Source organism: Dendrobates tinctorius, unplaced genomic scaffold, assembly GCF_039654945.1.
Source record: "Dendrobates tinctorius isolate UK_male_01 unplaced genomic scaffold, ASM3965494v1 ptg000021l, whole genome shotgun sequence".
In the NCBI taxonomy this organism is placed as follows: domain Eukaryota; kingdom Metazoa; phylum Chordata; class Amphibia; order Anura; family Dendrobatidae; genus Dendrobates; species Dendrobates tinctorius.
The window spans coordinates 36290223-36315026 of record NW_027361689.1 but is presented as its reverse complement, the minus strand read 5'-3'; positions in this window follow the sequence as shown (position 1 = coordinate 36315026).

Genomic DNA, 24804 nt, shown 5'->3' with positions numbered 1-24804 from the left:
GACAGCATGTGACTTAAATATGAGTGTGTGAGTAAAGGGTCTGAATACTTATGACAATGTGATATTTCAGTTTTTCTTTTTTAATAAATGTGCAAAAATTTCTACATTTCTGTTTTTTTTAGTCAAAATGGGGGGCACAGTGTACATTAATGAGAAAAAAAATGAACTGTTTTGAATTTACCAAATGGCTGCAATGAAACAAAAAGTGAAAAATTTAAAGGGGTCTGAATACTTTCCATACCCACTGTATGCTGGTGGCCAATCAGAGATCGGGAGGCAGAATGGACATTATACCAGGAAGGGGCCCATGATGGGGGACAACATACAAGGAAATGGCCAAGGATAGGAGGTTTTATGCCAAGGTTGGGGCATTATGCTAGGATGGGGACATTATACTAGAATAGAGCCAAAGATAGTGGACATTGTACGAAGAAGGGGCCCACGATTTTATATTAGTGTCAGGGTCATTATATAAGGATGGGGCTTAGGATTGAAGACATTATAACAGGAAGAGGCTCATGACAGGGGACATTATAACTAGATGTGGGACATTATATCAGGAAAGGACCCAATATAGGGGCACTATTACAGAAAGGAGCCCAGGATATTATTACAAGAAGGGGCCAGGATGAGGGACATTATTACAGAAAGGGGCAAGGGTGGGGGACATCAATATATGGAGGGTGAAAATGTGCAACTTAATAGTATTTAGAAAACTACAAATGACCATGCATCTGGTTAACATGCAGGTGGGGGACCCAGGTCAAAATTATGCACTGGACCCTATCGGACTTTCGTTATTCCACTGTAAATCTTGCTTACATAATTAAAGCCCTATCACTCAGCAATGCCTCTTTGGTGCTCCACACCGGTCAATCAGCACTGCCTCTTGTGTGCTCCCTACTGGTCACTCAGCGCTATCCCTTTGGTGCTTTCCACTGGTCACTCAGCACTAACTCTTTGGTGCTCCCCATCGGTAACTCAGCTCTGCCTCTTTGATTCTCCCTATTGGTCACTCAGCTCTGCCTCTTTGGTTTTCCCAATTAGTCACTCAGCTCTGCCTCTTTGTTTCTCACTATTGGTCACTCAGCTCTGCCTCTTTGGTTCTCCCTATTGGTCACTCAAGCTCTGTCTCTGGTTCTCCCGATTGGTCACTCAGTTCTGCCTCTTTGGTTCTCACTTTTGGTCACTCAGCTCTGCCTCTTTGGTTCTCACTATTGGTCACTCAGCTCTGCCTTTTTGGTTCTCACTATTGGTCACTCAGCTCTGCCTTTTTGGTTCTCACTATTGGTCACTCCGCTCTGCCTCTTTGGTTCTCCCTATTGGTCACTCAGCTCTGACTCTTTGGTTCTCACTATTGGTCACTCAGTTCAGCCTCTTTGGTTCTCACTATTGGTCACTCAGCACTGCCTCTTTGGTTCTCCCTATTGGTCACTCAGCTCTGCCTCTTTGGTTCTCACTATTGGTCACTCAGCTCTGCCTCTTTGGTTCTCACTATTGGTCTTTCAGTTCAGCCTCTTTGGTTCTCACTATTGGTCACTCAGCACTGCCTCTTTGGCTTTCCTAATTGGTCACTCAGCTCTGCCTCTTTGGTTCTCCCTATTGGTCACTCAGCTCTGCCTCTTTGGTTCTCCCTATTGATCACTCAGCACTGCTTCTTTGGTTCTCGCTATTGGTCACTCAGCACTGCCTCTTTCGTTCTCCCTATTGGTCACTCAGCTCTGCCTCTTTGGTTCTCACTATTGGTCACTCAGCTCTGCCTCTTTGGTTCTCACTATTGGTCACTCAGGTTTGCCTCTTTGGTTCTCCCTATTGGTCACTCAGCACTGCCTCTTTGGTTCTCACTATAGGTCACTCAGCTCTGCCTCTTTGGTTCTCCCTATTGGTCACTCAGCTCTGCCTCTTTGTTTTTCACTATTGGTCACTCAGCTCTGCCTCTTTGGTTCTCACTATTGGTCACTCAGGCCTGCCTCTTTGGTTCTCACTATTGGTCACTCAGCTTTGCCTCTTTGGTTCTCATTATTGGTCACTCACCACTGCCTCTTTGGTTCTTCCTATTGGTCACTGAGCACTGCTTCTTTGGTTCTCACTATTGGTCACTGAGAACTGCCTCTTTGGTTCTCACTATTGGTCACTCAGCTCTGCCTCCTTGATTCTACCTATTGGTCACTCAGCTCTGCCTCTTTGATTCTCACTATTGGTCACTCAGCTCTGCTTCTTTGATTCTCATTATTGGTCACTCACCACTGCCTCTTTGGTTTTCCCTATTGGTCGCTGAGCACTGCTTCTTTGGTTCTCGCTATTGGTCATTCAGCTCTGCCTCTTTGGTTCTCCCTATTGGTCACTCAGCACTGCCTCTTTGGTTCTCCCTATTGGTCACTCAGCAATGCCTCTTTGTTTTTCACTATTGGTCACTCAGCTCTGCCTCTTTGGTTCTCACTATTGGTCACTCAGGCCTGCCTCTTTGGTTCTCACTATTGGTCACTCAGCTTTGCCTCTTTGGTTCTCATTATTGGTCACTCACCACTGCCTCTTTGGTTCTTCCTATTGGTCACTGAGCACTGCCTCTTTGGTTCTCACTATTGGTCACTCAGCTCTGCCTCTTTGATTCTCCCTATTGGTCACTCAGCTCTGCCTCTTTGATTCTACCTATTGGTCACTCCGCTCTGACTCTTTGGTTCTCACTATTGGTCACTCAGCAATGCCTCTTTTGTTCTCCCTATTGGTCACTCAGCTCTGCCTCTTTGGTTCTCACTATTGGTCACTCACCACTGCCTCTTTGGTTTTCCCTATTGGTCGCTGAGCACTGCTTCTTTGGTTCTCACTATTGGTCACTCAGCTCTGCCTCTTTGGTTCTCACTATTGGTCACTCAGCTCTGCATCTTTGATTCTCCCTATTGGTCACTCAGCTCTGCCTCTTTGATTCTACCTATTGGTCACTCAGCTCTGCCTCTTTGGTTCTCACTATTGGTCACTCAGCAATGCCTCTTTTGTTCTCCCTATTGGTCACTCAGCTCTGCTTCTTTGGTTCTCACTATTGGTCACTCAGCTCTGCCTCTTGGTTGTCATTATTGGTCACTCACCACTGCCTCTTTGGTTTTCCCTATTGGTCACTGAGCACTGCTTCTTTGGTTCTCGCTATTGGTCATTCAGCTCTGCCTCTTTGGTTCTCATTATTGGTTACTCAGCTCTACCTCTTTTATTCTCCCTATTGGTCACTCAGCTCTGCCTCTTTGATTCTACCTATTGGTCACTCAGCTCTGACTCTTTGGTTCTCACTATTGGTCACTCAGCACTGCCTCTTTTGTTCTCCCTATTGGTCACTCAGCTCTGCCTCTTTGGTTTTCCTTATTGGTCACTCAGCTCTGACTCTTTGGTTCTCACTATGGGTCATTCAGCTCTGCCACTTTCTCCCTATTGGTCACTCAGCACTGCCTCTTTTGTTCTCCCTATTGGTCACTCAGCTCTGCCTCTTTGGTTCTCCTTATTGGTCACTCAGCTCTGCCACTTTGGTTCTCCCTATTGGTCACTCAGCACTGCCTCTTTTGTTCTCCCTATTGGTCACTCAGCTCTGCCTCTTTGATTCTCAGTATTGGTCACTCAGCTCTGCCTCTTTGGTTCTCCCTATTGGTCACTCAGTTCTGCCTCTTTGGTTCTCCCTATTGGTGCCTCACCGCTGCTTCTTTGTGATTTACCTTGTATCCACATGATCACTGCAGCCAATCACTAGCCTCAGCAATGATGACAAGATGAATGGCACATTGAGTCAGTAACCGCTTTCTTACTTTTTTGACATTTACTACTTTTAGTTAATTTTTTTTTTATCCTGGAAAACCCCTTTAAGGCTTTTTTACTTTAAGCTGCACACCTCACTTTTCACAAATGCAATTAATTCCTTTACAGCCTCTAATTATTTATTTTTAAATTGCTTAACATAATTTTTTTGTGTGAAAATGCTTAACATATGTCAAAGGAGCATCACTATCCAGCTGCATTAGTAACACACATGAACGCCTCCCTCCGGTGAGTGGGCATGTGAGTACATTACTAATCCATGGGTCTTAGGGTCGTACCTTAAGGAGATTCCCACTAACAATGCTGTTTTGAAACATATATTTTTGGAGAGAACAGGAAATCCCTGAGAAGTACAGTACAGAACACAACCTCCCCGGAGATCACAGCGGTCATTAGCTTTTGTCCTTGTTATTTTGACTCTTTGTAACAAGCAGCGCATTGAAATACCCGGCGAACAATAGAGCGAGACTGTGCACATTATACCGAGTGACAACCACATGGCAGCGGACAAGTAAGAGCAGCAAACAAAATGTTCCCTAAGTAATGCCTGAGTGGTTACTCAGAAACTGCTCAGACTCTAAGCGATGATCCACAGGTGTGAGGAATACTGATGTCCTGGGTTCGAATCCCACCAAGGACAACATCTGCAAGGAGTTTGTATGTTCTCCCCGTGTTTGCGTGGGTTTCCTCCGGGTACTCCGGTTTCCTCCCACACTCTAAAGACATACTGATAGGGAATTTAGATTGTGAGCCTCATCGGGGACAGTGATGAAAATGTGTGCAAACTGTAAAGCGCTGCGGAATATGTTAGCGCTATATAAATATAAAGATTATTATTATTATTATTATCAAGACATGCGGCCTCCTTCTCAGAATGTGGCCGAGCCTCCTCCCATGTTGTGGGATAATGGGAAACATAGAATAATACTGGTATAATATTGCCAAAATAATTCTGTCTCTATACAGTACCACCATAATATCACCATACAGTGCCTCAAAAATACCACCATACAGTGCCTTAATAATACCACCATAATACAGTGCCTCAATAATACCACCATACACTGCCTCAATAATACCACCATACAGTGCCTCAATAATACCACCATACAGTGCCTCAATAATACCACCATAATACAGTGCCTCAATAATACCACCATACAGTGCCTCAATAATACCACCATACAGTGCCTCAATAATACCACCATAATACAGTGCCTCAATAATACCACCATACAGTGCCTCAATAATACCACCATAATACAGTGCCTCAATAATACCACCATAATACAGTGCCTCAATAATACCACCATACACTGCCTCAATAATACCACCATACACTGCCTCAATAATACCACCATAATACAGTGCCTCAATAATACCACCATACAGTGCCTCAATAATACCACCATAATACAGTGCCTCAATAATACCACCATAATACAGTGCCTCAATAATACCACCATACAGTGCCTCAATAATACCACCATACAGTGCCTCAATAATACCACCATAATACAGTGCCTCAATAATACCACCATACACTGCCTCAATAATACCACCATAATACAGTGCCTCAATAATACCACCATACAGTGCCTCAATAATACCACCATACAGTGCCTCAATAATACTAAAATAGAGTGAGTCAAAATACTACCATACAGTGCCTCAATAATAACACCATAAAGTGCATCAATAACACCATGCAGTGCCTCAATAATACCATTATACAGTGCCTCAATCATACCAGCATACAGTTTCTCAATACCACCATACAGTTTCTCAATACCATCATACCATGCATCAATAATACCAGCATACAGTGCCTCAATAATATCACCATACAGTGCCTCAATAATACCAGTATACAGTGCCTCAATACCTCATACAGTGCATCATTAATACCGGTATACAGTGCACCAATACCACCATACAGTGCCTCAATAATATGCCCATATCAATATCACACTTTCACATTTGTTTAACTTGTCATTTAACTCTTTGAAGTTGTTTCTTCCTGCACTTCGATGACTATATCCCAAACTTGGCTCTGTGAGATCGAATTTGGGTCCCTTTAAAAGAGGAGGCATTAGTGGTTCTGCGGGGGCAAGTAGTTCCCATTTTTTCTGTTGACTGGATAGCCTGAAGTAAAATAAACCTAAGAATAGTGATGAGTGAGTATACTCGTTGCTGGGGTTTTCCCGAGCATGCTCGGGTGTCCTTCGAGTATTTTGGCGTGCTCGGAGATTTAGTTTCTGTCGACGCAGCTGCATGATTTCCAACTTGTAGACGGGCTGAGTACATGTGTGGATTGCCTGTTTGTTAGGGAATCCCCACATGTATTCAGGCTGTCTATTAGCCGTAAATCATGCAGCTACTTCAACAAAAACTAAATCTCCGAGCACGCCAAAATACTCGGAGGACACCTGAGCATGCTCGGGAAAACCCGAGCAACGAGTATACTCGCTCATCACTACTAAGAATTCATTTTCTGCAAAGGATTTCTACCTACCAAGTGGCCTGCACTGAGTTCATACCGAGCAGCCCGTACTGAGCTCATACTGAGCAGCCCATGCTGATATCATACCGAGCGGCCCGCACAGAGCTCATTCCGAGCAGTCCGTTCCTGAGTTCATACCGAGCAGCGGTCCGTACCGAGCTCATACCGAGCGGTCCATTCCTTGCTCATACCGAGCGGCCCGTACCGAGCAGTCTGTACCTAGCTCATACCTTGCGGTCCATACCGAGCTCATACCAAGCGTTCCGTACCGAGCTCATACCGAGCGGTCCATTCCTTGCTCATACCGAGCGGCCCGTACCGAGCTGATACCGAGCAGTCTGTACCGAGCTCATACCTTGCGGTCCATACCGAGCTCATACCAAGCGTTCCGTACCGAGCTCATACCGAGCGGTCCATTCCTTGCTCATACCGAGCGGCCCGTACCGAGCAGTCTGTACCTAGCTCATACCTTGCGGTCCATACCGAGCTCATACCAAGCGTTCCGTACCGAGCTCATACCGAGCGGTCCATTCCTTGCTCATACCGAGCGGCCCGTACCGAGCTGATACCGAGCAGTCTGTACCGAGCTCATACCTTGCGGTCCGTACCAAGCTCATACCAAGCGTTCCGTACCGACCTCATGCCGCGCGGCCCCTACCGAGATCACCAGGGACAGAAGCTGTAAGAAGTCTGCTGTGAGCCAGGGAAAGACCAGCGCCTGGTCACATACAATGATCCTTAGTGCACTTAGATCAGCATGTAACCAGCCTATGCTCACGATCCAGTCACTGCAACACATGTAGCAGAGCTGAATGTGTACAGATCACTGTTAAGTTTACTTTTGAATTGGATCATCACCAAATCTAATCCCATAATGCCGATCCTTGGTTATTCCTCCTGGACTTGAGTGAGCAATTGTAAATTCATGTGTCGGAGAAAAGGTCTGTAAGTGGATAATGTGACCTGGTTGCATTGTGCTCAGATTTGGGCTATCACACCAACACCAAGCTCCAGCTCCAGGCAGCGCCTCTGAGAAGGTGGCACGCAGGGGTTATACAGGATCTGGCAGCCAGGTGGCGGTATTTGTCAGTTAGTTTTTCTGATATTCAGCAATGTTGGGCTCTGATCATGGGTATAAGGTAAAAACAGGACAGTCTGTGAGCCGAAATATTGTGAGCATACGTTCTGGAAGAAACATACCGTCATTATTGTAATCAGCGCCAGTTATTATACTTAAAGGGAACCTGTCCGCTCATATTTACATATGGAAGAAGTGCATACCTGCAAGTCCCAAGTGTGAAAGGAACGAGAGACACATACAGCAGCACGCTCTGCGAAAATTATTATTCTATGCTAAGCCACCTCCATAAACTCGCCCCGTCCATTACATGTGTCCACACAGAAATATTGTTCCTGTTAGTGTTCAAACACAGTACAGTGCCCCTTTTATGGCCCTCACAGTGCCCTTCATGAACAATCTGAAGCCCCCTGAATACATAACCCTCACATACAGTATGATGCCCAATGTCCCTCAACACACTTTGTGATGCCCTCAAACTGCCCCCCAAAACACTGTATAATGTTCCCACAGCCCCCCGCAGAGTATAATGCCCCCCACATTCCCCCATATGATGATACCCTTATATCCCCTCACACACAGTATGACGGCCCCACAGCCCCCCCACACACACACATTATGATGCACCCAAAGCCCCTAACACAGTATGAAGGCTTCATATTCCCACCCACACAGTACGTTGTCCCCAGAAGCACTACACAGTATAATGCCCCCACAGTCATCCATATTATTATGCCCCCAAAGCCATCCACACAGCTTGATGTAGATAGATAGGTAGATAGATAAATAGATATATAATAGGTAGATAGATAATAGATAGAGCTATATATATATAAAGTTGAGTGTATGTATGTGTGTGTGTGTGTGGGTATGTATCAGGCCACACCCACTCCACAGAGCCCCGCCCACTCCACATAGCCACAGGGAAAGAGCCCCTGGTCCAGGGACACCCGACAACAGTTCTGACACACAGCTTGGCCTCACATACATTGCACACACAGGTCTGCTGCAGGGACCCTCTGATCTCATGTATACATTGTTACTATATTTCCCCCAGTGATGTGATATAACACCCTGCTCTGTGACAGGAGCCTCATACATAGTCACATAGTAACATAGTTAGCAAGGCTGAAAAGACATTTGTCCATCCAGTTCAGCCTATATTCCGTCAGAATAAATCCCCAGATCTACGTCCTTCCAAAGAACCTAACAATAACTGTAAGATACAATATTGTTACCCTCCAGGAAGACATCCAGGCCTCTCTTGAACCCTTCGACTGAGTTCGCCATCACCACCTCCTCAGGCAGGGAATTCCAGATTCTCACTGCCCTAACAGTAAAGAATCCTCTTCTATGTTGGTGGAAAAATCTCTCCTCCAGACGCAGAGAATGCCCCCTTGTGACTGTCACATTGGTATAAACAGATCCTCAGGACATATTTGTATTGTCCCCTTACATACTTATACATGGTTATTAGATCGCCCCTCAGTCATCTTTTTTCTAGACTAAATAATCCTAATTTTGCTAATCTCTCTGGGTATTGTAGTTCCCCCATCCCGTTTATTAATTTTGTTGCCCTCCTTTGTACTCACTCTAGTTCCATTATCTCCTTCCTGAGCAACGGTGCCCAAAACTGTACACAGTATTCCATGTGTGGTCTAACCAGAGATTTGTACAGAGGCAGTATAATGCTCTCATCATGTGTATCCAGACCTCTTTTAATGCACCCCATGATCCTGTTTGCCTTGGCAGCCGCTGCCTGGCACTGGCTGCTCCAGGTAAGTTTATCATTAACTAGGATCCCCAAGTCCTTCTCCATGTCAGATTTACCCAGTGGTTTCCCGTTCAGTGTGTAATGGTGATATTGATTCCTTCTTCCCATGTGTATAACCTTACATTTATCATTGTTAAACCGCATCTGCCACCTTTCGGCCCAAGTTTCCAACTTATCCAGATCCATCTGTAGCAGAACACTATCTTCTCTTGTATTGATTGCTTTACATAGTTTTGTATCATCTGCAAATATTGATATTTTACTGTGTAAACCTTCTACCGGATCATTAATAAATATGTTGAAGAGAGTAGGTCCCAACACCGACCCCTGCGGTCCCCACTGGTCACAGCGACCCAGTTAGAGAATATACCATTTATAACCACCCTCTGCTTTCTATCACTAAGGCTGGTTTCACATTTGCGTTTTTTAGCGCTGGAAAAAAACGCTAACCTGCGCATGCGTTTTTTCCCCTATGTTTAACATGGGTGCGCATACCTGCGCGCTTGTAAGCGCATGTATGCGATTTTCATGCGCTGCGTTTTTTTGGGGTGTGCGATTGGATTTTCCAGACGCATCATGTTGCATTTTTTGGCCCTGCAAAAAAGCGCATGCGCACATATGCGCACGTTTTGCGCTAAAAATGGCCATTATAGCCTATGGATGCGCATATGTGCGCACTGGCATGCTCATGTAAGCGTTTTTTTGCATATGCGTTTTTTTTTTTTAACCATGGAATTTAGGGGTTTGAGTTAGAGTTAGGGTTAGTTAAGGGGGTTTAGGGTTAGGGTTAGGGTCAGGGTCAGGGTTAGGGTTGGGTTTTGGGTCAGGGTTAGGGTTTAGTATGGTTTGGTTAAGGGTTAGGGTCAGGGTTAGGGTCAGGATTAGGGTTAAGTATGGTTTTGTTAAGGGTTAGGGTCAGGGTTAGGGTTAGGGTCAGGGTTAGGGTCAGGGTTAGGGTTAGGGTCAGGGTTAGGGTTAAGTATGGTTTTGTTAAGGATTAGGGTCAGGGTTAGGGTTAGGGTTAGGGTCAGGGTTAGGGTTAGGGTTAGGGTCAGGGTTAGGGTCAGGGTTAGGGTTAGGGTCAGGGTTAGGGTTAGTTAGGGTTTAGGGTTTGGGTTAGGGTTAAGTATGATTTGGTTAAGGGTTAGGGTCAGGGTTAGGGTTAGGGTCAGGGTTAGGGTTAGGGTTAGGGTCAGGGTTAGGGTTAGTAAAGTCATGGTTTGGGTAGTGTGAGGGGCCACCTAAAAATGTTGGAAAAAAACGCAAACGCGGTAAAAACGCGCTAAAAACGCATACAAACGCATAAAAACGCTGCGTTTTTTTCATGCATGCTCATAAAAATGCTTGAAAAAAACGCAGCAGTTGTATGCTTATGTATGCGTTTTTTCAATGCGTTTTTTTGCGGGAAAAACGCGCTGCAAAAAAAAGCAAGTGTGAAACTAGCCTAAGCCAGTTACTTACCCATTTACACACATTTTCCCCCAGACCCAGCATTCTCATTTTGTGTACCAACCTCTTGTGTGGCACGGTATCAAACGCTTTGGAAAAATCAAGATATACCACATCCAATGACTCACCTTGGTCCAGTCTATAGCTTACCTCTTCATAAAAACTGATTAGATTGGTCTGACAGGAGCGATTCCGCATAAACCCATGCTGATATGGCGTTACACAGTTATTCTCATTAATCCAGAATAACATCCTTCAGAAACGCTTCACATATTTTACCAACAATAGAGGTTAGACTTACTGGCATATAATTTCCAGGTTCACTTTTCCAGGTTCACCAGCAGACACTTCTTCTCCAGCACCAGCACAGCCCTGCGTCTGACTCCTCCTCCCAAGCATGGGTCTACTCACGTGGTCGTGACATCATCACAGGTCCTTTAACTGCCCGGGATCTTGCACCTACGGAGAGCTAATACTGTACAAGGGGGGTCTCACACTGCAAGGGAAAGGGTGCTCACAATAGGCAGGGGGTTTCACACTGCACAGGGGGTCTATGCCCGGGCAGCTCTTCAGCTAGTAGATAATAGACAGATATGAGATATTAGGACATTTTGCAGGGTAGGACAGGGCTAGAAGAAGATACTCCAGTCGTTCAGGTCTTGAGATAATATTGAGACTCAGCCACATCTTGTCTGGCGAAGTTCTACATAGACATCAGCGGAAACTCACTACCATGGTGGAGTTATTTCACATTTACTTTCTGATACTATGATATATGTCGGCAATGGAAACAAAATAGATTCTAATGCACTAAAAGCAGAACATAGACTCGCTCTGATGGACAAATCCTTGAAGTAATTCAGTTTGTCGGTCCCATCACTCACATGGACAGCTTTTGATCCATACACATAGCGGTAACCTAGGAGTTAAATTCCCTTTAGGAATATTTGTTTTTTTTTGTTTTTGCAACCTATCCAGAGATTTTCCAGTAATTCCTATAAAAACACACAAACAGCACATTTATTTTCTCCACTCTGAAGAAGGCTTTACAGTAATCCAAACCCGATTACAGCACTAAGCAGGATTAGCCGTGGTTAGAAGAGTTCTCGCTCAGGGCCTATTAACAGGCTTGTGAAAATCTCCTCTACACCCTGCAATTATTCCATGATTAAGTGAAAGCCGAATTTCCCATCCAATCATTACCAAACAGAGGACCCTGGACCCCAGTGTAAGAGCTGTGGGTGGGCTGCCACCAACCCAGAAATGAGGTCGCCTTCCACCATACATGATGATGATGTGCGGTGCAGAACTTATCCAGAAAAAGGATGGTGGACATGTGGCACAAGCTCCAATATGGACTGTTATTGGCACACCGTGGCTGTCACTGTTATTGGGTACATCATGGCTGTCACTGTTATTGGGTACATCATGGCTGTTCCTGTTATTCGGCACATCATGGCTGTCACTGTTAACATGGCTGTCACTCTTCTTAAGTACATCATGGCTGTCACTATTCTTAGGAACATCATGACTGTCACTGCTATTGGGCACATCATGGCTGTCACTGTTAACATGGCTGTCACTATTCTTAGGTGCATCATGGCTGTCACTTCTACTGGGTGCATTGTAATTGCTGCTGTTATTGAGGCCGTCCTGAAATTTTCTAAAGCAGCAGATTAGCAGTGTCTCTAGCCAAAACTGGGAATTTCCAGGAGAGATTGGGGGCAGAAATAAAATCAGCTAGGGCAAATTTCCAGATCTTTTCAAAGGTTTGTTTTTACAACTCTAAAAGGGTTCACCCGGTGAGGTGTATTCGCTAAGCCGTGAGTCAGGGAGAACAGCATGGACCAGGGGAATTAAAGCAACAGAGATGAAAAGGCTAGACAGCACTAAGGTAGTCAACATCTCGAAAAGCTTGGGACAGTGAAGCTGGACTTGCTGGATGGCCTGTGTTACATGAAGGAACAGAAGAGTTGACTTTCTCAGCAGGCACAGTGAAGCAGCAGAGACATGTAGATGGATGATCACTTTGATGCAGTACAGATGAATGTGCAGACAGCACCTTGGAACAGTAGAGTTATGTAGACAGACACCTAGATGCAGTCGAGCCGAGTATGCCGATAGCACCTTGGAACAGCAGAGTTGCATATGTGAACAGGTTACCTTGATGTAGAACCAAATCTGCTTATAGCGCTTAGAAACAAGTGTTGACGCAGCAGACAGGCATTATAGTACAGTAGAACCGAATCTGCAGACAGGATCCAGGAACAGTGGAGCTGAGTCTGCACACAGTCACTTTGGAGTAGCAGAGTCAAATGTATGCACAGCACCCTGGAAGAGCGGAGCTAGTCAACAGACAGGCACCTTTGCGTGTTAGAACCAAGGGTGCAAACAGCATTCAGGAACAGCAGTTTTGAGTAGGCAGGCAATCACTTTGGAATATCAGAGCTAAGGGGCGTGGCCTGAGCTCAGAGTGATGGTGGACGTCTGAGCGGTGAGCTCCCGCATATACAACCACAAAAGCGACTACAGCGCAATTAAAAAGAAGCTATTTATTAATATTTATTAATGAGAACATTTAAGACTGTCCCAGGACCTTCTCCATATCCATTCCTGAAGAATTGGAGTCTCTGCTTCCCTGCGTGCCTAGCCTGTGACAAGCGGTGGCTGCGACTGTAATAGCTGCGGGAGAAGCTGATTCATACACGGCAAGAGTCCGGGAGTCCCTTCACTGAGCTGTGACGTCATCGTCAAAGAGCGGGAACCGGACTGAACTGAAGCCGCTGCAACAGAAGATCCGCTGTATACCATGGCCGCGGTGAGTTTAAAGCCTGCGATGCTTGTCTTGCTGAGGGAAACCTGAGCCTCAGTGCTGAGGTGAAAAGTGTGGGAAGCGGCTGTGAGGCGGCGCCATTACAGCGCGCTGAAGGCCGGGACAACAGTCTGAAGTAAAAAAGCGGGAAGCAGCCGCTGACGTTGCAGCCGGAGGAACAGCCCAGGAAGGAGGCGGAGGAAGAGGAGCGGTGAGGACAGGACGTGACAGATGAAGACAAGCGCAGTGTAACTGGTAAGCCGCTGAAGACGACGGGGAGTCCATTGCTCCTGAAGAGGAACCGGTGCAGAAGGGAGAGTGGCTGGAAGAGCTGAAGATCGGGAGGCATCATAGAAGACAAAAGAAGTGCAGCGGTGTGCGGGAGTGACCTCTTGGAAAGAAGATACTGCAAAAGACGCTCCTTTAACCTAAAGCAATAGCCCTGTCAGGGCTGTGAAAAGTAGGAGAGCTTAAAACCTCTGCGCTGCAGGGGTTCAGTTTTACTGCCTGTGGTCACTTTGAGGGGAGGGTGTCTGATCCCCAAAACTGTGGGTTTTCGGGATCTTTGAGCGTTTATTCACATATTTATTGGGGCCAGCTGTGTTCTTCAGGAAGAAAAGTCATCCCTAACAACAACATACAAACAATAACTGCCCTGGTTCTATAATCTTAAGTGGGGCAAGTGTGTGTGGACTTCTTCATAAGGGGGACAGTGTGTTATACTGGTCAACGCATAAATACATAGCGGCTTTGGCTGCTGGAGCCTAGTGTGGGGAGGATCGTCTATTGGGAATCTAATAATCCTTTTAAGCAACGCATGATCCTTTTGGTAAACTAATTCTGCATAGCTGTGGCCCTGCCTACCTCCTTTATTAAGGACTGAAACCTTATTTGGTACTCATTAATCTTATCGTAAAGTGGTGTTTGTGACCTGGAAGCTGATTCGGGTGCCAACCTCGGGTCACAGATTTCTTACCACTCAAGAAGCCCTATCAGTGATTCCTATTAACAAACCTCACTACTAAGTGGAGTATTGCTTTATTTTACTTTATACAATTAATTCCATATTACGCCTTAATAATACTTGTATACTGTTAATTTAATAGGTGACATTATCACTATACTCCGCTTACCGTTTACAACTGCTTAGTGACTTCATTATATATATTATTGAGTCCTCTGTCGTACTATATAAGTACTAACATACCTGACTGGAATATCAATAATATAACTTAACTTGACGTATATAGATTTAATACATTATTTGTTATCTACAACTACATAGGGACCTTGTTATCCATATTGTTAAATCTACTGTCATACTATACATTCATTGGCCTATTTGACTTTTGTCAGATAGAATGGCATCTGGAAACCTGAAATTTAAAGGGCAACCAAATAGAACTCAAAAAATGTGGGGTACCATGAAAACGAGACAAAACAAATATTCCTCTGATTCAGTTAGTCCACATAAATCCAGGTCTCCAATTGAGAGGTCTGAAGACAGATATAAATCTTCATTAAAAGACACAAACGCCTGCCATGGCAAATTAACACAGGAAAAAAAAAAGGTGCAAAGTGACCTACTCCCTGAACTTCGCAATTCTCTGAAGCCTACTGTGGTTACTGAAAATGGCGTCCATTATGTTGAACCTAACACCACACTCGTAGACACTATGGATTTTTCTCAGTCTCACAAACGAAAAAACCTGGGAAAGGGAGACAAGGGTAGCAGTATATCTGTCTTAGATTCAGGTAGCACTTCAGAAGAATTCTCTCTTAATGGGAGTCCTAATAAAACCCCACAAAAAAAGGGCGCTCAGTAGCCTCGCTTCCTGAGGGACCCACAATGGACGCAATTAACTATGAAACCTTTTTTGCTTCAGAGAGACAGGTATCTGAAGGGGTTCTGGCTAACTTCTGTAAAGCATTAAAAGATTCTATAACTCTGGGTTTTGAGGCGCAAAGAAACCTTATACAAGAGGTCAGTGATAAGTTTACGCATAGGTTTGAGGTCAACGAGACAAAAATTACTAAGTTGGAAAACAAAATTGAGACATTAGTCCAGCAAAATCTGGATTTGGGAGAGGAAGTCAAATTTCTCCAATCTAAAACGCCGGATCTGGAAGACAGATGCCGTCAAAATAATCTTAAACTTAGGGGCATCCCAGAGACCATATTACATATTATTATGTTAACAACGTTCTGTTGTTTGAACAGCATTCAATAAATCACCAGAGCACTCAGCTGGATCGCTTCTTCTTTTATCATTAATAAATATGTTAAAAAGAAGTGGGCCCAAAACTGACCCCTGTGGTACCCCACTGCTAACCGTGACCCAGTCCGAGTGTGCTCCATTAATAACCACCCTTTGTTTCCTATCCCTGAGCCAGCTCTTAACCCACCTACACATATTTTCCCCTATCCCCATTGTTCTCATTTTATGTATCAACCTTTTGTGCGGCACCGTATCAAAAGCCTTTGAAAAGTCCATGTACACCACGTCCACTGCATTCCCTTGGTCCAGTCTGGAACTTACCTCTTCATAAAAGCTTATCAGATTAGTCTGACAGGAACGGTCCCTTGTAAACCCATGTTGATATTGGGTCATAAGGTTATTCTTCTCCAGATACTCCAGTATAGTATCTCTTAGAAAACCCTCCAGGATTTTACCCACAGTTGAGGTTAAACTTACTGGCCTATAATTTCCAAGTTCAGTTTTTGTCCCCTTTTTGAATATTGGCACCACATTTGCTATACGCCAGTCCTGTGGTACAGACCCTGTTATTATGGAATCTTTAAAGATTAAAAATAATGGTCTATCTATGACTGTGCGTAATTCCTGCAGTACTCGGGGGTGTATCCCATCCGGGCCCAGGGAATTTGTCAATTTTAGTGATTTGTAGACGCCGCCGTACTTCCTGCTGGGTTAAACAGGTGACATTTAATGGAGAATTTTTATCCCTGATGATGTTATCCGTCATGGGATTTTCTTGTGTAAATACTGTTGAAAAAAAGTCATTTGGCATATTGGCTTTTTCCTCATCCTCATCCACCATTTCACCCAGACTATTTTTAAGGGGACCAACATTATCATTTTTTAGTTTCTTACTATTTATGTAGTTAAAGAATATTTTGGGATTATTTTTTCTTCCTCTGGCAATGAGTCTCTCTGTCTCAATCTTTGCTGTCTTGATTTGCTTTTTACAGAATTTATTTAATCTGCTGTATTTAGTTAATGCCTCATCACTACCTACTTGCTTTAATTCTCTAAATGCTTTATTTTTGTCCCTTATTGCACCCCTTACAGCTCTATTTAGCCATAGTGGTTTCCTCCTATTTCTAGCATGTTTATTCCCATACGGTATATATTGTGCACAGGTCCTATTCAGGATGCTAATAAACGTCTCCCATTTTCTTTGTTTATTTTTATGTCTCAGGCTATCGTCCCAGCTAATTGCTCCAAGATCATCTCTCATCCGTTGGAAATTTGCCTTCCTGAAGTTTAGTGTCCTTGTAACACCTCTACTACACGTCTTATTAAAGGATACATGAAAACTTATTAATTTGTGATCACTATTACCCAAGTGACCCCCAACCCTTACATTTGATATGCGGTCTGGCCTGTTGGTTAATATTAGGTCTAGCAGTGCCCCCCCTCTTGTTGGGTCCTGAACCAGTTGTGAAAGGTAATTGTCTCTCATCGTTGTCAGAAACCTATTACCTTTGCTGGAACTGCAGGTTTCGGTTCCCCAATGTATTTCAGGGTAGTTGAAGTCCCCCATAATAATGACTTCTCCTTGAGTCGCAGCTTCATCTGTTTGCTTTATGAGGATATTCTCTGTTGCTTCCATTATTTTTGGAGACTTATAACAAACCCCTATCAGTAATTTATTATTTTTCCCCCCTCCCCTTATCTCTACCCACAGGGACTCTACATTTTCATTAGATTCACATATATTATCACGAAGGATGGGTTTTAAGGATGATTTTACATATAAACACACGCCTCCCCCTCGCTTATTTGTACGGTCATTTCTGAACAGACTATAGCCCTGTAAATTAACCGCCCAGTCGTGGCTCTCGTCCAGCCATGTCTCAGATATCCCCACCATGTCATAATTATGTTCCAACAACATTAACTCCAGTTCCTCCATCTTGTTGGCGAGGCTTCTGGCATTAGTATACATGCACTTTATGTATCTCTCTGTACCTCTATTCTTTCTTAAATTATTAACTGTTCTAACCCCACCCCCCATGCCACCCCCACCCCCAATGTCATTATTTGTGCCCAGGTCTCTAGCTGCACTGTCTTCCCCTCCTATAAAAGGAATACCCTCCCCCCGTCCCTAGTTTAAACACTCCTCCAACCTTCTAGCCATTTTCTCCCCCAGCACAGCTGCACCCTCCCCATTGAGGTGCAGCCCGTCCCTAGCGCAGAACCTGTAGCCAACTGAGAAGTCGGCCCAGTTCTGCAGGAACCCAAACGCCTCCTTCCTACACCAATTCCTGAGCCACTTATTAACCTCCCTAATCTCCCGTTGCCTCTCTGGCGTGGCACGTGGTACAGGAAGTATTTCCGAAAATACCACCTTGGAGGTCCTTGCTTTAAGCTTACAGCCTAATTCCCTGAAATCATCTTTAAGGACCTTCCACCTACCTCTAACTTTGTCATTTGTGCCAATGTGCACCATGACCGCTGGATCGTCTCCAGCCCCTCCCAGTAATCTGTTGTTTTTCTTTTTTTCTTTACTTTCTCTAAGATACCAGACTCCAAGGTGTTTATTTTCAAATGGACATTAAAATTTTATCCTACAATGTTAGAGGACTTAACAGTCCTTTTAAAAGACATGTGACATGGAAAGAAATCAAAAATTACCAGGCAGATGTAATCTGCGTGCAAGAAGTAAGACTGGCCAGAGATAACCACCCTATCTTCCAAAACAAAAATTACTCTAATATATTTAAGGCTCTGAAACTAAACAAGAAAGCGGGAGTAATAATTATTATCAATAAAATATCTTTTAACCCCTTCACGACCTTTGACGCCACATAGGCGTCATGAAAAGTCGTGCCAGAACAACCCATGACGCCTATGTGGCGTCATAACTTTAAAGCCCCCCTGCGGGTCGGGTGACCTAGGTCACTGAAAGGTCACCCGACCCGCAGATACAGGGGGCTTTGTTCTTCGCCACAGGGGGCGTGGCTTCGCCCCCACGTGGCTACGATCGCTCTGATTAAACGTGAAACAGCCAATCAGAGCAATAGTAATATTTCATCAATGAAAATTGATGAAATATTACAATCCAGCCATGGCCGATGCTGCTGTAGCATCGGACATGGCTGGAGACACCGATTCCACCCCCCCCACCGGCGATCGCCCTCCCGCAACTGAATGACAGCGGCGATCTGCCGCCGCTGTCATCATCTGCCCCCCTCCCATTCCCTCTGCTCTCCGCCAGCTTCCGATAACCCCCTCACCCCCTCTCACCTCCCCCGGCACCTTCTAAGTCCCTCTGTCGCTCCCGGTGTCCGGTGGGTCCGGTTCATGGGCGCCGCTGCAGTAAAGTAAATAAACCCCCCGATTATCACCCCCATAGGTAGGCACAACTAATAAAGTAAAGAAAATATTTTTATTTTTATTTTTCCATTAGGGTTAGGGTTGAAAAGAGGGTTAGGGTTGAAAAGAGGGTTAGGGTTAGGGTTGGAAAGAGGGTTAGGGTTGGAAAGAGGGTTAGGATTAGGATTGGAAAGAGGGTTAGGGTTGGAAAGAGGGTTAGGGTTGGAAAGAGGGTTAGGGTTGGAATTAGGGTTAGCGTTGGAATTAGGGTTAGGCTTGTGGTTAGGGATGTGTTAGGGTTAGGGCTGTGGTTAGGGGTGTGTTGGGGTTAGGGTTGGAGTTAGAATTGAGGGGTTTCCACTGTTTAGGCACATCAGGGGGTCTCCAAACGCGACATGGTGCAACCATTGATTCCAGCCAATTTTGCGTTCAAAAAGTCAAACGGTGCACCCTCCCTTCCAAGCCCTGACATGTGCCCAAACAGTCCTTTACCCCAACATATGGGGTATCAGCGTACTCAGGAAAAATTGCACAACAACTTTTGGGGACTAATTTCTTGTGTTACCCTTGGGAAAATAAAAAATTGGGGGCTAAAAAATTATTTTTGTGGAAAAAAATGATTTTTTCATTTTCACGTCTCTGCATTATAAACTTCTGTGAAGCACTTGGGGGTTCAAAGTGCTCACAACACATCTTACATACGTTCCTTGGAAGGTCTAGTTTCCAAAATGGGGTCACTTGTGGGGGGTTTCCACTGTTTAGGCACATCAGGGGCTCTGCAAACGTAATGACGACCGCAGACTATTCCATCAAAGTCTGCATTTCAAAACGTCACTACTTCCATTCCGAGCCCTGACGTGTGCCCAAACAATGGTTCCCCCCACATATGGGGTACCAGCGTACTCAGGACAAACTGGACAACAACTTTTGTGGTCCAATTTCTCCTGTTACCCTTGTGAAAATAAAAAATAGCGTGCTAAAAAATCATTTTTGAGGAAAAAAAATGATTTTTTATTTTCACTGCTCTACGTTATAAACTTCTGTGAAGCACTTGGGGGTTCAAAGTGCTCCCTACACATCTAGATAAGTTCCTTAAGGGGTCTAGTTTCCAAAATGGTGTCACTTGTGGGGGAGCTCCAATGTTTAGGTACACAGGGGCTCTCCAAACGCGACATGGTGTCCGATAACGATTGGAGCGAATTTTCCATTCAAAAAGTCAAATGGTGCTCCTTCCCTTCCGGGCCCTGCCGTGCGCCCAAACAGTGGTTTATGACCACATATGAGGTATTGGAGTACTCAAGAGAAATTGTCCAACAAATTTTAGGATCCATTTTATCCTGTTGCCCACGTGAAAATGAAAAAACTGAGGCTAAAAGATAATTTTTGTGAAAAAAAAGTACTTTTTTTTTTACGGATCAATTTGTGAAGCACCTGGGGGTTCAAAGTGATCACTATGCACCTAGATAAGTTCCTCAGGGGGTCTAGTTTCCAAAATGGGGTCACTTGTGGGGAAGCTCCAGTGCTTAGGCGCACAGCGACTCTCCAAATGCGACATGGCAACCGCTAAATATTCCAGCATATTTTCCATTCAAAAAGTCAAATGTGCTCCTTCCCTTCCGAGCCCTGCCGTGCGCAAAAACAGTGGTTTATGACCACATATGAGGTATCGGTGTACTCAGGAGAAATTGCCCAACAAATTTTAGGATCCATTTTATCCTGTAGCCCATGTGAAAATGAAAAAAATTAATGATAAAAGAAAATTTGTGGTGCAAAAAATAAAATGTCCATTTTTTCCTTCCACGTTGCTTTAGTTCCTGTGAAGCACCTGAAGGGTTAATAATCTCCTAGAATGTAGTTTTGAGTAGCTTGAGGGGTGCAGTTTTTAGAATGGTGTCACTTTTGGGTATTTTCTGCCATATAGACCCATCAAAGTGACTTCAAATGTGAGGTGGTCCCTAAAAAAAACGGTTTTGTAAATATTGTTGTAAAAATGAGAAATCGCTGGTCAACTTTTAACCCTTATAACTTCCTAACAAAAAAAAAAATTGTTTCCAAAATTGTGCTGATGTAAAGTAGACATGTGGGAAATGTTATTTAGTAACTATTTTGTGTCACATCACTCTCTGGTTTAACAGAATAAAAATTCAAAATTTGAAAATTGCAAAAATTTTCAAAATTTTCGCCAAATTTCTGTTTTTTTCACAAATAAACGCAAAAATTATCGACCTAAGTTTACCACTAACATGAAGCCCAATATGTCACGAAAAAACAATCTCAGAATCGCTAAGATGCGTTGAAGCGTTCCATAGTTATTACCTCATAAAGGGACACTGGTCAGAATTGCAAAAAATGGCCAGGTCATTAAGGTCAAAATAGGCTGGGTCATGAAGGGGTTAAACTGCATTCTGAAGAAGTAGATCCGGGGGAAGATTCCACATCCTGGTTTGCGATCTCAACGGCAGCACCTTTACAATAGTTGTATCTATGCCCCAAACAGTAAACAATTGCCTTTTTTCAACAGGCTAATCAAAAAAATTGAAAAGGTCAGAAAGGGAGAGTTGATGTTGGTGGGAGACTTTAACCACTTAACCCCCAAGGGTGGTTTGCACGGTCATGACCGGGCAAATTTTTACAATTCTGACCACTGTCCCATTATGAGGTAATAACTCTGAAACGCTTCCATGGATCCTGGTGATTCTGACTAGGTTTTCTCGTGACATATTGTACTTCATGATAGTGGTAAAATTTCATTCAAATAACTTGCGCTTATTTGTGAAAAAAATGGAAATTTGGCAAAAAAATTTAAAATTTTGCAATTTTCCAACTTTGAATTTTTATGCCCTTAAGTCACAGAGATACAGCACGCAAAAAACTTAATAAGTAACATTTCCCACATGTTTACTTTACATCAGCACAATTTTGGAACCAAAATTTTTTTTTGTTAGGAAGTTATAAGGGTTAAAAGTTGACCAGCGATTTCTCATTTTTACAACACCATTTTATTTTTACAGACCACATGACATTTGAAGCCACTTTGAGGGGTCTATATGATAGAAAATACCCAAAAGTGACACCATTCTAAAAACTGCACCCCTTAAGGTGCTCAAAACCACATTCAAGAAGTTTATTAACCCTTCAGGTGCGTCACAGGAATTTTTTGAATATTTAAAAAAAATGAACATTTAACTTTTTTTCACAAAAAAATACTTCAGGTTCAATTTTTTTTATTCTACCAAGGGTAACAGGAGAAATTGGACTGCAGAAGTTATTGTGCAGTTTGTCCTGAGTACGCTGATACCTGATATGTGGGGGGACCACTGTTTCGGCGCATGGCAGAGCTCAGAAGGGATGGAGCGCCGTTTGACTTTTTCAATGCAAAATTGGCTGGAATTCAGATAGGACGCCATGTCACATTTGGAGAGCCCCTGATGTACCTAAACAGTGGAAACCCCCCACAAGTGACCCCATTTTGGAAACTAGACCCCCCAAGGAACTTATCTAGATATGTGGTGAGAACTTTGAACCCACAAGGGCTTCACAGAAGTTTATAACGTACAGAGGTACAATTAAAAAATCATATTTTTTCCACAAAAATGATCTTTTCACCCCCAATTTTTATTTTTTCAAGGGTAACAGGACCCTAAAAGCTATTGTGCAATTTGTCCTGAGGATGCTGATACCCCATATGTGGGTGTAAATGACTATTTGGGCGCATGGCAGAGCTCAGAAGGGAAGCAGCGCCATTTGACTTTTTTGGCTGGAATTGAGATCGGACACCATGTCGCGATTGGAAAACCCTTGATGTCCCAAAACAGTGGAAACCCCCCACAAATGACACCATTTTGGAAACTAGAGCCCCAAGGAACTTATCTAGATGTGTGGTGAGCACTGAGAGCCCCCGCGTGCTTCACAGAAGTTTATAACGCCTGGGCGTGAAAATAAAAAAATCGTATTTTTTCAACAAACATGATCTTTTAGTCACCAATTTTTTTATTTTCCCAAGGGTACAAGGAGAAATTGGACCCCAAAATTTGTTGTCCAATTTGTCCTGAGTACGCCGACACCCCAAATGTGGGAGAAAACTACTGTATGGGTACACGTCAGGGCTCGGAAGGGAAGAAGTGACGTTTTGGAATGCAGACTTTGATGGAATGGTCTGCGGGTGTCATGTTGCTTTTGGAGAGCCCCTGATGTACCTAAACTATTGAAACGCCCCACAAGTGACCCCATTTTGGAAACTAGACCCCCCACGGAACTTATCTAGATGTGTGATGAGCACTTTGAACCCCCCCAAGTGCTTCACAGAAGTTTATAACGCCCGGGCGTAAAAATAAAAAAATCATTTTTTTCCACAAAAATGATATTTTTGCCCCCAATTTTTTATTTTCCTAAGGGTAACAGGAGAAATTGGACCTCAAAAGTTGTTTTGCAATTTGTCCTGAGTAGGCTGATACCCCATATGTGGGGGTAAAACACTGTCTGGGCGCATGGCAGAGCTTGGAAGGGAAGGAGCACCATTTGACTTTTTCAACGCAGAATTGGCTGGAAATGAGATCAGACGCCATGTTGCATTTGGAGAGCACCTGATGTGCCCAAACAGTGGAATCCCCCCAATTCTAACTCCAACCCTAACCCCAACACACCCCTAACCCTAATCTCAGCCTTAACCCTAGTCCTAACCCTAACCCTAATGGGAAAATGGAAATAAATACATTTTCTTTTAATTTTATTATTTTTCCCTAACTAACGGGGGGTTTGATTTACTATTTATGGCGGTTTATATTTTTGGCAGCTGTCACATGCTAAAAGATGCTTTTTATTGTAAAAATAGTTTTTGCATCACCACATATTGAGAGCTATAATTTTTCCATATTTTGACCCACCGAGTCATGTGAGGTCTTATTTTTTGTGGGACGAGTTGACGCTTTTATTGGTACCATTTTCGGGCACGTGACATTTTTTGATCGCTTTTTATTCCGATTTTTGGAACGCAGAATGAACAAAAAACAGCGTTTCATGAATTTCTTTTGGGGGGTGCGTTTACACCGTTCCTCCTGTGGTAAAATTGATAAATCCGTTTTATTCTTTGGGTCAGTACGGTTACAGCGATACCTCATTTATGTGTTTTTTTATGTTTTGTCGGTTTTATGCAATGAAAACAATTTATATAAAAAATAATTATTTTTGCATCGCTTTATTCTGCGAGCTATAACTTTTTTGCTGATGATGCTGTATGGCAGCTCGTTTTTGCGGGACAAGATGACGTTTTCAGCGGTACCATGGATATTTATATGCGTCTTTTTGATCGCACGTTATTGCACTTTTTGTTTGGCGGTATGATAATAAATCATTATTTTTTGCTTAGTTTTTTATTTTTATTTTTTAAGGAGTTCGCTAAAGGGGTTAACTAGTTGGACAGTTTTATAGGGCGGGTCGTTACGGACGCGGAGATACCAAATATGTGTACTTTTTTTTTTTTATTTCCAAAAAATGAATTTAATAGGGAATATTTTTTTTTTTAATTTATTTAGCGATTTTTTTAAAATTATGTTTACACTTTTTTTTTTTTAACTTTATTACATTGTCCCAGGGGGGACATACCTGTCATGTGACAGATCGCTGATCTGTCACATCACAGATCACTGTGACAGATCAGCGATCTGTCACAGGCACTGCACAGGCTTTCCTCATGCCTGCGCTTTGCAGGCACTGAGGAAGCCAGCTCCCTGCAGGCCCCCGAAGGTCTCGTCACCATCTTGGATTCGGGGGCCGGCAGGGATGGAGCCCCCCGCTGCAGTGCTGCACATTGCGCTGCTGTGGGGAGCTCAGGGAA